Genomic DNA, 12,274 nt, shown 5'->3' with positions numbered 1-12,274 from the left:
AGGAAACGTGCATGTGTACAGTGACTACCCTGTCCTAGAAAGGAGTCAGTCCTCCAGCCTAAGCAATATATCTTCCTTCAAAAAGATCAAAGTAGGAAGGTGTTAGTACGCATTCACATTGCAGAGGAATAGGTACTGAGATCTTTTCAGTTGAGAAGAAGGGCACCAGAGGACTGATCTTTCAACTAGCATCCCCCACCTAGGGCCTCTCATCATAAGAAGGACATTGAAGTACTAGAGAGAGTGCAGAGGGGGCGATGAAGCTGGTGAGGAGCCTGGAGCACAAGTGTGATGAGGAACGATTGAGGGAACTGGGGCTGTTCAGCCTGGAGAAAACAAGGTTGAAGGGAGACCTTATTGCTCTCTACAACTGGCTGAAAGGAGGTTGTAGCATGGAGGGTGTTCGTCTCTTCTCCCAAATAACAAGTGATAGGACAAGAGGAAATGGCCTCAAGTTGTGCCAGGGGAGGTTCAGATTAGATATTGGGAAACATTTCCATGGAATACCCCACACCAGAGCAGGTGGGTGCCCAAAGGAGGCTGTGACGCTATGGGAAGCCCACAATGGAGCAGGATCCTGGCAGGGCCTGTGGCCCCATGGGGAGAGGAGCCCAGCCTGGAGCAGGTTTGCTGGCAGGAGTTGTGACCTTGTGGAGGACCCACGCAGGAGAAGCTAATGAGGAACTGCAGCCCATGGGAAGGACTTGCACTGAGAAGTTTGTGAAGGACTGTCTCCTCTGGGAGGGACCCCATGCTGAAGCAGGGGAAGAGAGTGGGGAGGAGTGAGCAGCAGAGACAACATGTAATGAACTGACCACAAACCCCATTCTCTGTGCCCCTGCACTGCTCAGAGGAAGGAGGTAGAGAACTTGGGAGTGAAGTTGAGCTTGGGAGGAAGGGATGGGTGGGGGAAGGTATTTTTAGACTTGTTGCTATTTCTCATTATCCTAGTTTGTTTGAATGGCAATAAATTAAATAAATTTCCCTAAGCTGAGGCTGTTTCACCCATGACAGTAACTGGTAAGTGATCTCCCTGTCCTCGATTTATGAGCTTTTCGTCATAGTTTTCTCCCCCTGTCTTGTCAATGGAGGAGGAACAATAGAACATCTTGGTGGTCACCTGGTGACCAGTCAGGGTCAAGATCCAAACAAATTGTCATTCTGCTTTCATGAAAACTTCCCAGTAACATTGAATAGAGTCCAAACACAGGTGAGGGAGGCATGCTATTCTTTTAGCAGTGATCTAATGAGCTGAATACTTGGGAGTGAGTCTTATCAAAATCTGGGCTTGACAAAGAGGTAATGGCCATGGGGAGAAATGGGAAATCCTGGAACAGGGTTGTTGAAAAGTCAAACATTGATGCTTCTCATTAGGGAAGGCTGGACAGAGACTGCAGACACAACAGCTGAAAAGTAAGCATTGCCATCAACAAAGATAAACAAAAAGAATGAAACATGGGAAGAAAAAATATTATATTACTCAGAAAAGCACTTTGCTGCTTGGCCTAAAACAATCTTTGGAGACTCTATGGGTTTGGTTTCTTAAAAATAACAGGAAAGCTTAGTTCAAATTCTTAAAATTCTTAAAATACAGAAACCACAGAATGTAGTCTCTTTAGTGAAGTAATATATTTTATCTGTTGTGGATGACTGTTAGCCCTTGTAGTGAAGAGTTTGAGGGCACTTGAAGGATTGGCTGGGACTTCAGATATTATCAAAGGGGTGAGATCTGCAAGAAAAGATAGTTAGAGTAATTAATGCATGGAGTATATAGTACAGTTCTATTGTACGTGTTGGGCTGACTTTCAGAGTGATTGCAGGGGCAAGAAACAAAGCAACAACAATTAATCTAAATAGCTGTAGAGGTTGCAGTAGTATCTGGTGAAGGCATTGGGAGGAGAAATGGAAGAGCAGAGAGCTGCGGGCATGCATGGAGCTCCAGTCTGTGTCCTTATCAAGCCCATCAGGGGATCCTGGGATTACTGAGCTGGAGAGAGAAAGGAGTGAGAGAGGAGAGGGCTTGGGTCTGAAACTGAGTTGGGAAGTGAGGAGGAAGGGTGGAAAGGCTTGTGGAGAAGTAGGAGACAAGGAGCAGAACTGCAGTGGTTACATAGACAACCTCCAACTTTCATCAGAGGGCAATGTAACACTGCTCTGAGTTTATAGGCACCCTGGTATCAAAATGAATATTCAAATGCAGAAACTGAAACCTTAGAAATCATAGAATAATTTTGGTTGGAAAAGATCCTCAAGATCATCGAGTCCAACTATTAACCCAACACTGGCACTCAATGTGACCATAATAGATTTGATGCCTAGAAATGAAGCCAAACCACCCTACAACTGGAGACTAAATGCACTCTCCTAACAAGTCTTCCAATTTCTTAACTACAATTTCACCTAGCAACCGCAAATATTTTGGGGAACACCAGCACCCATATTACACAGCAGGACTGAATTTCCCCAGTGAATTACTCTCGGTACAAAGCGTTGCCAGGAAAAGCACAAAGAGGGCTCAGCTGCTTGTCTTATTGCTCAAGAGAACTTGGAAACACTGCGGAATGCCCTACATAACCTGCAGAAAAGCTGGGCCATTCCGTATGCCAGAAGCGTAGACTGTTCTTTGTGTTTTTGTCAGGCAGGACACGTTCCTGGTTAAGCATTCATAGGAAGCAGCTTTCCCACCTTGTGAAAGTTCTTGCAGTTTCAAAAATTTCTTCATTCTCTGCTGGAATGAAAACAAGAACTTTTTTTTTATGAAGAGCAAGGGACAAATCCTCCGCCAGGGGAGTTTGCAGTGGTGGTCCCAGCCCTTGGTTGCCTGGGGTTAATCTGGATTATCACAGTATACCCTTATAAACCCTCTGCTGTCTGAGACAAGTGCCCTGACCCCTGCACTAGAGTCAGGTCTGGTTTCATGATTATTTACTTACACAGCGTTTACACTTTCCAGGCACTGACATTGTCCAAAGGAAACTCACTTCAGAAGGGTGATAGAATTCATCTCACCCACCATTCATCACCAGAGATGGATCACTTTGCAGCCGGGGAAGATCACCATAACAGAAGAGCAGCTCATCACAACTCTAATAGAATGGGATCAGCTGCTCCCCAGAGGAATCGGTTGGTCTCAAATGACCCAGTGGATAGTCTAGAAAGTCCATTTTTGGACACCTAACATGAAATGTGTCTGGGAAGCACAAAACACAGTGGTGTTAAAAAAGTTTTTAATGCATTCAATAAAGTGCTAAATAAGCTCTAGTGCAGTTTCCACTTGCCTGCCTTAGAAAGTTATTTTCAAAGTAGAAAAAAAAATTCAATAGAGAAGAATTCTTCCTACATTACAAATCATTGAAATATGGCTTGCAAACTAGTGTTTAGTTGATTAAATAATGTACACGTTTGGTTCCACTCTTTAGAAATGAAATACAAACAGACATGGCAATCCTGTGTGCAAATGTAAGTGGATGAACTTGGGCAGGCATTTTTTTTTAAGACAAAATAGGAAAGTATTGGAAGGGTCCTGCTACATCAAGGCTTTCGGTCTTCTGTTTTGCCTACAAACCATGCCCTGTAAACCATTTATCAATACATCAGACTTCCCTATAAAAGTAGCTGAAGACATTTTTGCTTTACCTCTGCTGTGGGTAAAGAATTTATTAATTTCCAGCCCAATTACTTTGCATCAGCTCATGCCATCTCATGCTAACGTGTTTGACATAACTATTTCCTTTCTTTTGTAGCTGGTTTGCAATTCCATCTGTAGGCTGGAGTGATATTCCTCTGACTCTTCAGCTTTCCTAGTGACAAAGGCCACTTGCACATCATCTGCATCAGCCTCATTCTGTATATTCCAATTTTAAATCAGCTCCTTGAAGGTGACAGAGCAAGTGCACCAGCTCCATCGTACAGTATCAACACATCCCCTCTTTGTAGGAAGAGTCTCTCCTGACAGCAACATCAAGCACAGAATCACACAGAATCACAGAATTGACTGGGTTGGAAAAGACCTCAGAGATCATCGAGTCCAACCCTTGGTCCAACTCTAGTCCGTTTACTAGATCATGGCACTAAGTGCCATGTCCAAGCTCAGTTTAAAAACCTCCAGGAACGGCGAATCCACCACCTCCCTGGGCAGCCATTCCAATGCCTGACCACTCTCTCTGTAAAGAATTTCTTTCTAATATCCAGCCTAAATTTCCCCTGGCAGAGTTGAAGCCCATGCCCCCTTGTCCTGTTGCTGACTGCCTGGGAGAAGAGACCAATCCCCACCTGGCTAGAACTTCCCTTCAGGTAGTTCACAGTATGTTTGGGATTGGAAGGGACCTCAAAAGATCATCTAGTCCAATCCCCCTGCTGGAGCAGGAACGCCTAGGTGAGGTCGCACAGGAACATGTCCAGACGGGTTCTGAATGTCTCCAGAGAAGGAGACTCCACAACCTCCCTGGGCAGCCTGTTCCAGTGTCTGTCACCCTCACTGAGAAGAAGTTTCTTCTCAAATTTAAGCGGAACCTCTTGTGTTCCAGCTTGATCCCATTACCCCTTGTCCTATCATTTTTTGCCACCGAGAAGAGCCTGGCTCCATCCTCATGGCACTCACCCTTTATATATTTATAAACATTAATGAGGTCCCCCTTTAGTCTCCTCTTCTCCAAACTAAAGAGACCCAGCTCCCTCAGCCTTTCTTCATAAGGGAGGTGCTCCACTCCCTTAATCATCTTCGTTGCCCTACGCTGGACCCTCTCCAGCAGTTCCCTGTCCTTCTTGAGAGAGTGATGAGGTCACCTCTAAACCTCCTCTTCTCCAGACTAAACAAGCCCAGCTCCCTCAGCCTCTCCCCATAGGTCTTATGTTCAAGTCCCTTCACCAGTCGTGTTGCTCTTCTCTGGACCCGCTCCAGCACTTCAATGTCTTTCCTGAACTGAGGGGCCCAGAACTGAACGCAATACTCCAGGTGTGGCCTCCCCAATGCAGAGTACAGGGGAAGGATCACTGTCCTTGTCCTGCTGACCACGCTAGTTTTGATACAGGACAGGATACCATTGGCCTTCTTGGCCACCTGGGCACACTGATGGCTCATGTTGAGCTTCCTGTCAATTAGTCCCCCCAGGTCCCTTTCTGCCTGACTGCTCTCCAGCCACTCTGCACCCAAGCAATGTCACCTTGGGGTTTTCCAAACACCCTGTGACTGCATCTACGGGTTTGCGCTTTCCTGTCTGTCTGTCCGGGAGCCGACTGACACAAATAGCAGAGAACGACTCTGAATTGTCACCTGATGCTACCCTGAGCTCCGCTGCTGTCACCAGCTACATGACTCTGCCTGGATGTTCTCCCACCAGCATTGCTGCATTGCTGGCCTTCTGCAGTAAGTTCCCCTACAAACACCCAATAAAGCTTCTTGTTTTCCAATAACCGCTGACCCATTCACTCTCAGGAAACTTCTGAAGGCTGACTACTTAATTTTTAAATATTTTTCTTCCCCCTCCTTGGAGCTCAGCAGTTAATTGTGTATCACTAGACACGAGAGGCAGGAAGCCACTGTCAGCTCCCCAGCCACATGCTTTGTCACACATCCAGAGCCCTCAAAGCATCAGCAAACCGCAAACAAACAGCCCATCAAACAACAGCCAAAGACTCGTTCCTCCAGAAACAAGAAGTCACCATTGATGGGACCAAAACACCCTTCTGTTCGTTTTGCTCCCTGCTCAGTCTTCCAAGTGCTGGTTTTTGCACTGTGCCTTTCATCGGGCACACATCTGCCCTCTCAAACCCCAGATGTGATGAGAACAGGAGCATCCCCTCACCCTGCCTGCTACGAGCCCACTTTCCTCACCAACTGCAAATTTGGTATAACCACAGGATCTCCAAACTGTAACCAAACACAGCATTAGGCAGCAAACACGATCAGTTATTGCCAAAAGTCGTCTCTTGCTCTCTCCTCCCTGGGAGTAGGTTCCACAGAAATGGCTTTCTTTTCTATTCTGTACTTTTTTTTCCTCTCCTGCATCATGAGACACTTGTGACTGATCACCACTTGTGTTTTGGGAAGCAGATGTGCCTAATTGTGACCACTCACACACAGACGAGCTGGGCTCATGCCGGTGACTTTCAAAAGAATCATTTTTCTTGGGGATTTTTGGAATGCCTATGTGACACTCCTCTGCAGTGTTGAATTTTTTCCCCACTGCCTCTGAAAAGAACAGATCGTACTCAACTCTTGTGTCCTGGCAGCAGCAAAATACTCCAGAACTCAATACAGTCGCATTTGTTCTCTATACCTTTAAATCAGTGCAGCTGGAGCCAAAGCCTCGATCAAAAGGACCCCATTCAACACTCTCCTTGGAAGAAGGGAAATCACTGCGGGTTTGCTTCTCAGATAATCCCTCAGCCTCCCTATGTGGTGTGGCTGAAATAAATCTGAGTTACCAGCAGCTACACCCTTCTGATATGGCTCTGCATCTCACAGCAACTCCTCCCTCAAAGAAGTCTTCTGAGGGTGGTTTCCTCCAGCTCTGTGACACATTGCTAAGGCTCAACTTCCTATTTTGATGATCCTGGATTGGTTTCAATGTCAGAATTTGTCTAAAAACAAGGTTCATATATTGTGATATTTGCTTATGCATGTCCTTCTGTGAGGATTCCTTAAGGGAACTCTTGTACAAAGGCTAAGTGTTTTTCAGTTTTAAACAAAAATTAGAAAATTGCTCAAAATCCTGTAAAATAGGCATAAACAGAGGTGAGTTTCATCTGACTAAATTCTATGGAGTTTCACTAAAGTCAGTTGTGAAAATCTGGTGGAGCTCACTTCATTTTAATGGAGCTACCACCAATTTACAGCAGCTAAGCCTCAAACTGTCATTTCTTCATGAGATATTACAATGTAGGGAGAAGATTTATAGCAGGGTTAAGCATTTGAAATTAAAATTATAAGCCTTTATATTTGAAAATTCAAGAATCGTGTTTAGAAGGGTATTTCTAATGACTTATTTATCCTCGCTTGTCTTCATTCTCACATCTTGTAAAAGCATGGCAAAATCTAATGACCATCTGCACCTGCTACCCACACAGCTTCCCACCAAAGTGTGGCCTTCATCTCCTGGTTCGCCCAATGTGTGGTCCCAATTAGCACCATCTTGTCACTTTCCACCATTCCACAAATATTGATGTATTCAAAGGAGCACTGGTTCAAGAAGGTGAGGCTCAAAGCTGCCGGGAATAGAGTAACGTATTTTACCATGTTCATTAATATCAAATAGGGCTCTCACTGTCAAACCCATTCCAGATTGTTTACATACAGCATTTAACATCAGGAAATATATTCTTAATACAACTGAAGACTACACAAACTTTCACATCTACATCTCTGTTACTACACATAAATGATGTTTTCTCCTTAAAGAAACATCTCATCTCTTTTTCCCTTTCTTGTCTGAATACTTCCTTGTAGGAACCAGCTTGGCCATTATGTGCTAGTTTTCCCTTTCAGGCATCCATAATTTTCTCTAAGCCTGGCTGGGATAGGCTCTGTGGCCCATTTTTCTCTTCAGGGTGCAAATCAGAAGTATTTCTGCTACTGGAAATATTCAGGTGTATGTTAACACAGTATGCCAGTACAATGGAAAGTACAATTATCTCCATTTGTTCTCCTGACCTCAATTGTCTTATAAAACTTCACATAGGCAGAAAAAAAGAACTTGAAATACTCTGCTTTCAGAGACGCCAATTCCAAACTACTGGTACTTGAAGATTTTCTCATCAGCAACAGCATGATGACCATCATCCATGAAGGAACCATGCATTATTATCAGTAATCTAGGGAAAGGTCTCTGTGAATGAAAGGTGTTAGGTATTCTACAAAGAAATTAGGATCTGGCCACTGTGGACCTTGCTGCTGCATAAGAATTATAGTTTCTTTTAGCATTACAGGGTATCCTAAGGTCAAAGTGTCCCTGCTCCTCTCATGTGACTCCATCCATGTTATCATGATGTTTGGGTAAGGATTTTTGAATTCATGTGTGAGTAGGAGGACTTAACTGCAGTTGTACATGCGAATCAACATCAGTAAGTCAATCCTGCTAAAATCCAACTTCTGCTCAATGATCTCATTAAATTTAGGAATTTCTGTTGTAATGTAAGGAACGTTGCTATTGATGTTGAAAGAATATGGTCCATACTGCAGGACTGACTCATAATCATATGGGGTGTTGAGATCATCAAGGAAACTGCCGCTGTCTTTGTCAAAGGCATATGAAAAACCTAGACAAAAACACACAGAAGTGATTAGTCAAGACCAGAAATAAAGCTTTGCACATCACATCTCTTCAAAATTCTTTACCTGTGACTAAATACACTGGATTCCTAGACACAGACCGTAGCTGGTGTCACCAGTTTCCTGATGGTCCTTCCCAGATGGAAAATCCTCTGATCTAACTTTAGACACACAGAGTGTTGGCACCTGCAATTTTTACAGTCCCTGGACAGCAGCAGGCATTGGGATGTGAGTCACCAGGACTATTTTAGACGTCTATTTTTGGTGAAATGGTCTGTGGCCTGCAAGAGTCACCTCCTGCCAAGGCAACCTGTGGTAACCCGCACAGCAATAGAGGTTGTTGAATTCAACAATTGGTCAGGGAAATCCAGCTAAGCATCTGAAAGCCAGGAGGAAGCTACATGCTAATGCCAACACACTAGTGATATACCCTGCCCTTAACCAACACAAGGGGGAAGCTATTTGCTCATTTTCCATGAAAGAGTGCCAAGAAAGGGGTTCACTTCAGTAGCTAGGATGGAAATCAAAATCATAGAATGACAGAATAGTTTGGGTTGGAATGAACCTTCAAAGCTCATCCAGTCCAACCCCTGCCATGAGCAGGGACATCTTCACCCAGTTCAGGTCGCTTAGAGCCCCATCCAGCCTGGCCTGGGATGTCTCCAGGGATGGGGCATCCACCACCTTTCTGGGTAATCTGGGCTTGTGTTTCATCACTTTCAGTGTAAAAAAAATTCTTCCTCATGTCTGTCCTGAATCTCCCCTCCTTTCATTTAAAACCATCACCCTTTGACCTGTTGCAGCAGGCCTTGCTAAAAAGTCTGTCCCCATCTTTCTTACAGGCCCCTTTTAAGTATGAAAAGGCCGCAACAAGGCCTCCCTGGAGCCTTCCCTTCTCCAGGCTGAACACCCCAAACACTCTTAGCCTGTCCTCACAGGAGAGGAAATAGTATAAGAAAACATTATTTTAAGAGAACATCAAATGCAGATAATATCTTTGGTTAGTTTGTTGCACTGGGTTTATCACAAATAAGTTCTGGGACAGAAATGTGCCTCAGGTATAATACTTATTTCCTTTGTATAAGCAAGAATGAAAATGAATCTCTTCAGCTGGAAAAACAGTTGTATCAAAAAAGGTGGTACAAACCAGATTGGTAGTATAAAATTACCCATCTAGCTTCTCAAATTTCAGGCAAGTCCACTCCCTTTCGTAGGGTTTGAGACCAACACATGACTTCAGCCTTAACATGTCAAATGCCTGTAGGAAGGGTAACACCTTCAGCATTCAGATCTGAAACCCACAGCAGAAAACAATAGCAGTTGTTCTCATTTTATAATATTATTAATATCTATAATTCTTGACAGAAAGTATGAACAAGCAGGCATTAAAAATCTAAACGTGTTTAAAAAGTATCTACTTGGATCATAGGCCAGTTGGGAAATGACCTATTAGAGAGCAGTGTAGGGGAGAGGGACCTGGGGGTCCTGGTGGACAGCAGGATGACCATGAGCCAGCACTGGGCCCTTGTGGCCAAGAAGGTCAATGGCATCCTGGGGTATATTAGAAGCGGGGTGGTCAGTAGATCAGGAGAGGTTCTCCTTCCCCTCTACTCCACCCTTGTGAGACCACACCTGGAATAGTGTCCAGTTCTGGGCCCCTCAGTTCAGGAAGGACAAGGAACTGCTGGAGAGAGTCCAGTGCAGAGCCATGAAGATGATGAAGGGAATGGAACATCTCCTGTGTGAGGAAAGGCTGAGGGAGCTGGGCCTCTTTAGCCTGGAGAAGAGGAGACTGAGGGGTGACCTCATTAATGTTTACAAATATATGAGGGCTGAGTGTCATGAGGATGCAGCCAGGCTCTTCTTGGTGACAACCAATGACAGGACAAGAGGTAATGGGTTCAAACTGGAACACAAAAGTTTCCACTTAAATTTGAGAAGAAAGTTCTTCTCAGTGAGGGTGACAGACACTGGCCCAGGCTGCCCAGGGAGGCTGTGGAGTCTCCTACTCTGGAGACATTCAAAACCCACCTGGATGCCTGGTAACCTCATGTGGGTGTTCCTGCTCCGGCAGGGGGATTGGACTGGATGATCTTTTGAGGTGCCTTCTAACCCCTAACATTCTGTGATTCTGTGATTCTGTGACAGGCCAGGAGGCTGTTGGCAGAGCTCCTTGACTGGAGTAATCTTGGCAGAGGCCATAGCAAGAGATATCTTTTTTCTAGATAAACTGATAGTGCCGAAACAAACAAGCAGGTTTTTGTACATCAAGGGCATTGCTCAGGTTTTGCTGGGTAATTTTATTACACGTTGTTATATAATTTCAAGAATTGTAACCTTTGCGCTTGGGGTTAGTATACTGAATTACTATTAGCTTTTACTCCTAAATTGTTCAAAATTTAATGTAGTGCCTAAAATTAGAAGAAAACAAGAAGGGCTAATGCTCTGAACTTTTTTACTTAGAAAATATCTGCATTTCCTTTCTGCCTGTGGTGAGCTGGGGCTGTGCAGAAGAGATAAGGCATGAAGGGTGCAGCAGATCAACATGCATGTTCTGGAGATCAGGATTTCCTGACTTCATTATCTAGAGATCTCAGCCAGATACGCAGATACCAATTAAATTGGCTGCTCATCAGCATCCGGCTGCTCTCTGGGGCTGTTACATCAAAAACAACATCTGCCAGGACAGAATTCCGCTGTTTTGTCTGGCAAGCAGTAACAAGGGCATTAATGCAGCGTAATTCAATAGCAAATGAAACAAAAGCAGCCTGGAGAGATGGAGAAAAACAGAGTATTATTTAATGCAGGTAACAGATTGCTACCATAATAAAAAGTTTTATTACCCGGTCTGTCAGGTAGGATATAGGAGATGGGAAATTGTCATCTCTAGGAGTTGTTTCTCAGAGCATTCTTCTCCATCTGTTAATGAGATCAATATGTTTTTGTTAACATTTTAAGCCAAATCTATGCTGATGTTGGTTTAGATCTGCAGCACATACCAGTAAGATAATATCACCTTCAAAAAACTTCCTTCTTGTTTCTCAAATGAGACAAAAACCCATTTAGAGTAAAGTAACATTTCAAGAACGACAATGTGTGTTTTTTCAAAGACCACACAATCTATCAGGCAGCCTCACCAACCAATCCATCTCTCTTTAAACAGCAACTGCTCAGATTTCCATAGAAATTAAAATTTCCATAACAATTTCATAACACCTGCCCAGAGAGATTTCAGTCTTTTTCCTAGGTTTGTATCCTGGAACAACTGTGGACTTTGGAACATTGCAGTTGATCTATAGGCAGAATAGGTTTGTCCAGCATCTAGTGGCCTAACTAGTTAGCTAACTTAGGCTAATCATCTGGGATTCCCCATGTGATCAAAGGAGAGAGACAAAGATTCTGGAGAGGGAAGAGGTTCAGCCTGAATTAAGCTCAGATTAAAGCAATTAAATTTATGTGATATGTGCCTCAGATCCCATTACAGCTGTGTCTCCATCCAGGTGACTAAACACGCGTGTCTGGTGCCACTTGAGATGCACAAGGGCATCCAAAATATCCACATTGCCTGGTAGATATAAAGTCTGGGAGACTCCTTCCCCTTCTAAAGTTGTGCTGGAGGTGATGGATTTGAACTGCCAACAAACACCTGTGTTTTAAGCAACTGATTCACATATTCCATGTTTTAAAAACACAGCATGTGAGATTAATTGTATACCCTTATTTTTTGAGGTGATAGATTCCCCACAGAGAGCCAAGCCCAAACCCCAGCCACTGTATGGTCCTGTTAGTGTAATGTTTTCATTTAATACCCTAGTATAAGCACAATCCCAACACAGATAGCTCATCTTCAGACCTTTTGTTATAGAAATAGTCTATATTCTCCTCACATACAAATGAGAGAAAGAAGAGGGGAGGGGAGGGGAGGGGAGGGGAGGGGAGGGGAGGGGAGGGGAGGGGAGGGGATGGGAGGGGAGGGGAGGGGAGGGGAGGGGAGGAGAGAGGAGA

The sequence above is a fragment of the Columba livia genome, chromosome 3 (assembly GCF_036013475.1).
Source record: "Columba livia isolate bColLiv1 breed racing homer chromosome 3, bColLiv1.pat.W.v2, whole genome shotgun sequence".
Lineage (NCBI taxonomy): Eukaryota > Metazoa > Chordata > Aves > Columbiformes > Columbidae > Columba > Columba livia.
The sequence above is the reverse complement of the archived record's forward strand: the minus strand, read 5'-3'. Positions refer to the sequence as shown.